Below are 4,894 nucleotides of genomic sequence, written 5' to 3' on the forward strand. Positions count from 1 at the left end.
ATTGTCTATAATCTCTCTCTGCTCTTGTTTAAGACTCTACCATTTGCTCCCATGCATGCACCATGATGCAACACCTTCACCAGAGAACACATAAATTAGGACACCTTTCCTCTTTAATTTATGTGTTTACTTTACATTTGATTGCAGCTTTCCCTCCTCCCTTCCAGTCCCTCCCTCTCATNTCCCCTCCTCCCTATCCTCCAGGCCTCCCATTCACCTCAGAAAAGGGGAGGCCACCTAATCACACCTTTCTTAAATTTGAACCTCCAAAACCCTGAACCAAATAAGTTTTCCTTCCTAATTTAGTTGCTTCAAGCTTTTCTTTATAGTAACACACAGCTGATAAATAAAGTCAGTGGTGAGGTTTTCTCTGTTGAAAACAGTTTTCCTCAGCATTCTCCTGTCTTGCCTACCATTCTGGTCCCAGATCTAATTCTAACTCAGCTCTTCTTACTGTCTGGTCACATTCAGATGGCCCCTAGACCTTCTGAGCATCTGTGACAGATGAACTTCATCTTTAGTGTCTATTATTGAAATTAGGTCTCGCAGTTAGCACTTGGAAGAACTTGTGTCATATATTGTCGTACCTTTATAGCCTACCTAAGTGGATAAAAAAAAATGTACATAGAAAGTGTTTTTAAATGAATATACAAATTACGCATGTAATCCCACGATTATGTTTGTTATCTTGACCTAGCTGTTGAAGGAATTAATGGAATCCAGTTGCCTTTGCCTTTAATCCAACAGCTGACTCAGATGGACACAAAGACCCACAGCCAAATATTGGATGGAGCTTGTGGACTCTTATGGAAGAAAAGGAAAAGAGGATTGCAGCCCCTAGGGGGATAGGAACTATACAGGAACATCATGGACCCTTGCGACTCTCAGAGTCTGAACAACCAACCAAAGAACATATATGGGCTGGACCTAGCCCTCCCCACACATGAGTAGTAGATATGCAGCTTGGTCTTTATGTGGGTCCCCAAAAATTGGAACAGGGGCTATCCCAAAAGCTGTTGTCTGTAAGAGGAATATGTTCTTCTAGCTGGGCTGCCTTCTCTGGCCTCAGTGATAGAGGGATAGCCTAGCCATGTAGAAACTTGAAGTGCTAGGGCAGGGGGAATACCCACAGGTGTCCTCACTCACTCAGAGGAGAAGGAGAGAGAAAGAGAGGATGGGGGAAGGATTGTGTGTGCATGCATGCTTCCTTTTCTTAATTAGTCTTTCTAGAATCTTACCAGTTTTAATAGCCTGTGTGGAGAAGAAGATTTATGTATAGTGAGCCATTAATTTCACCATCTTGCTTTTTCCTTCATTATTTACTATTATCTACTACTTCTTTTATTATCTTTTGGGATATTTGATGGTTTTTTATTTTCATTTTTCATCTGTTTGAAGACAAATGCTTAGTTGATTAATTTTCACGACACTGCTTTTCTAACGCATATCGAGGCTATATGCTTCTTTCTAAGGATGCTGTTGTGAATATTGTAGTGGTATTGCTCATTCTTCCTTTGAAATAATTTAATTTCCTTGAAGTTGACTTTTTATTTTCAGTCATGGGATATTTATTTAATATTACAATAGTCTNTAGTCTTTTAGTATATATTTTTGTCAGTAATTTTAAATTTAATTTATACAATATTTTGAAAAAATGGAGATGTGATTACATTTTCTATCTGTTTCAAGTGAGCTTCGAAGGCCATTTAAATTCCAAAGAATTACCCTGTTCTTCCTAGTGAGGGGGTCTTATATTTGCCCATTTGTTCAAGTTTTAAATTGTTACTGTGGAGAGAAGCTGAATGAATTCTATAGAATTCTAATAACCTCTGATCCTTGGGGACTAACTAGTGAGAAACAAGCTTGCATTATATCATCCCTGCTGTGGTAAGGCCTATCTGTCTATGCACTGTAGCCTCACACAGACTGAGTAGTGAAGTGCTCTGTGTCTTCAGTGTTTGATCTGATTAAACTCAAAACCTGCAGTGGTTTCAAGTTTAATAAATGATCCTGATTCCACAGTGATAATGACTGTTGCAAATTTCTTCTTGTATTTCTAATATTTTTCTTTTTATGTTAGTTAGAGCAAATAAATGCAGAATAGTATAATTTTCCTGGCAAATGTTACCTTCTATTATTATATAATGGCATTTTATCTCCTATAATACCTGTACCTTGAGTCCATTTTCTTTTANTCAAAGGTGATTATTTTCAGCTTATTTTGCTTTGTTGAGTACAGTATCATTTCCTGAACTTTTACTACTCCCACACTTTGTACATGTGCCCTTGGGGGATTTTTCTTCAACTGTTAAAGATAAGCTCTACCATTATAGTTGTAGAGGTTTTTTTTTTATTATTAAACTAATAAAATTTATTTTAAAATGCACAACTCAGTATTGACATTTTTAAGTCATCAAAATATTTTATAATAGTTAAATGCCTCTTAAATATACATGATATCTTCTGAAGCCAAAAGTAATATGCCCNCAACCAGTTTTTAAGATCTACTGAGAACATTAAATATGATAGAAATAGAAAATTTCTTATGAAGTCCTCTATGAAAGGAAATTGTGAAAAGTTCCTGATTAGACAGAAACCATTCCATTGCCAAGGGAGAATACTCAGTGTAGCTGTGGCTTCATAGAATGAATTGGGTAATGTTCCTTCTGTCTCTATTTTATGGAATAGTTTGAAGAGTATTGGTATTAGGTCTTCTTTGAAGGTCTGATAGAATTCTGCACTAAACTCATCTGGTCCTAGGCTTTTTTTTGGTTGGGAGACTATTAATGACCGTTTCTATTTCTTTAGGGGTTATGGGGCTGTTTAGATGGTTTATCTGATCCTGATTTAACTTTGACATTTGGTATCTGTCTAGAAAATTGTCCATTTCATTCAGGTTTTCCAGTTCTGTTGAATATAGACTTTTGTAGTAGGATCTCATAAGTTTTTGAATGCCCTCAGTTTCTATTGTTACATCTCCCTTTTCATTTCTGATTTTGTTAATTTGGTTAGTCGGGTTAAGAATTTATCTATCTTGTTGCTTTTCTCAAAGAACCAGATCCTGGTTTTGTTAATTCTTTGGGTTTTGTTTTGTTTTGTTTTGTTTTGTTTTGTTTTGTTTTGTTTGTTTGTTTTTCTTTTGAGACAGGGTTTCTCTGTATAGCCCTGGCTGTCCTGGAACTCACTTTGTAGATCAGGCTGGCTTCAAACTCAGAAATCCACCTGCCTCTGCCTCCTGAGTTCTGGGATTAAAGGCGTGCGCCACTACACCTGGCTTTGTTAGTCCTTTTTGTTTCTACTTGGTTGATTTCAGCCCTGAGTTTGATTATTTCCTGCCATCTACTCTTTTTTTTGTTGTTGTTCTAGAGCTTTCAGGTGTACTTTTAAGCTGCCAGTGTATGCTCTCTCCAGGTTCTTTTTGGAGGGACTCAGAGCTGAGTACTGCTTAGTACTGCTTTCACTGTACCCCATAAGTTTGGGTATGTTGTATCTTCATTTTTATTAAATTCTAAAAAGTCTTTAATTTCTTTATTTCTTCCTTGACCAAGTTATCTTTGAGTTAACTCAGCTTCCATGTTCAGCTTCCATGTGTACGTGGATTTTCTGTTGTTTGTGTTGCTATTGAAGACCAGCCTTAGTTCGTGGTGATCTGATAGGATGCATGAGATTATTTCAATCATCTTGTATTTGTTGAGGCCTGTTTTGTGACTGATTGTATGGTCAATTTTGAAGAAAGTACCATGAGGTGCTGCTAATAAGGTATATTCTTTTTTTATTAGAATGAAATGTTCTATAGATATCTGTTAAACAACTTGGTCCATAACTTCTGTTGGTTTCATTGTGTTTTTGTTTAGTTTGTGTTTCCATGATGTGTCCGTTGATGAGAGTGGGGTGTTGAAGTCTCCCATTATTATTGTGTGTGGTGCAATGTGTGCTTTGAGCTTTTGTAGAGTTATTTTCATGAAAGTGGCTCCCTTGCATTTGGAGCATAGATGTTCAGAATTGAGAGTTCTTCTTCGTAGATTTTTCCTTTGATGAGTATGAAGTGCCCTTCCTTAGTCTTTTTGATAACTTTTGGTTGAAAGTTGCTTTTATTTGATAATAGAATGGCTACTCCAGCTTGTATCTTTGGACCATTTGCTTGGAAAATTGTTTTCCAGCCCTTTACTCTGAGGTAGTGTCTTTCTTTGACACTGAGGTGTGTTTCCTGTATGCAGCAAAATGATGGGTCCTGTTTACATATCCAGTCTGTTATTCTATGTCTTTTTACTGGGGAATTGAGTCCATTGATGTTAAGAGATATTAAAGAATAGTGATTGTTGCTCCCTGTTATTTCTGATGTCATTTTTATGTTTATGTGGCTATCTTGTTTTGGGTTTGTTGAAAGAAAGAAGATTACTTTCTTGCTTTTCCTAGGGTGTAGTTTCCCTCCTTGCATTAGCCATCTATTATCCTTTGTAGGGCTAGATTTGTGGAAAGATTTGTGTAATTTTGGTTTTGTCATGGAATATCTTGGTTTCTCTATCTATGGTAATTGAGAGTTTTGCTGGATATAGTAGCCTGGGCTGGCATTTGTGTTCTCTTAGGGACTGTATGACATCTGCCCAAGATCTAGCATTCATAGTCTCTGGTAAGAAGTCATGTGTAATTCTGATAGGTTTGCCTTTATATGTTACTTGACCTTACTGCCTTTAATATTCTTTCTTTGTTTAGTGTATTTGGTGTTTTGACTATTATGTGACAGGAGGAATTTCTTTTCTGGTCCAATCTATTTGGAATTCTTTAGGCTTCGTGTATGTTCATGGGCATCTCTTTCTTTAGGTTAGGGAAGTTTACTTCTATGATTTTTTGGAGATATTTACTGGCCCTTAAAGTTGGGAATTTCCACTCTCTT

The sequence above is a fragment of the Mus caroli genome, chromosome 9 (genome assembly GCF_900094665.2).
Source record: "Mus caroli chromosome 9, CAROLI_EIJ_v1.1, whole genome shotgun sequence".
NCBI classification, from domain to species: domain Eukaryota; kingdom Metazoa; phylum Chordata; class Mammalia; order Rodentia; family Muridae; genus Mus; species Mus caroli.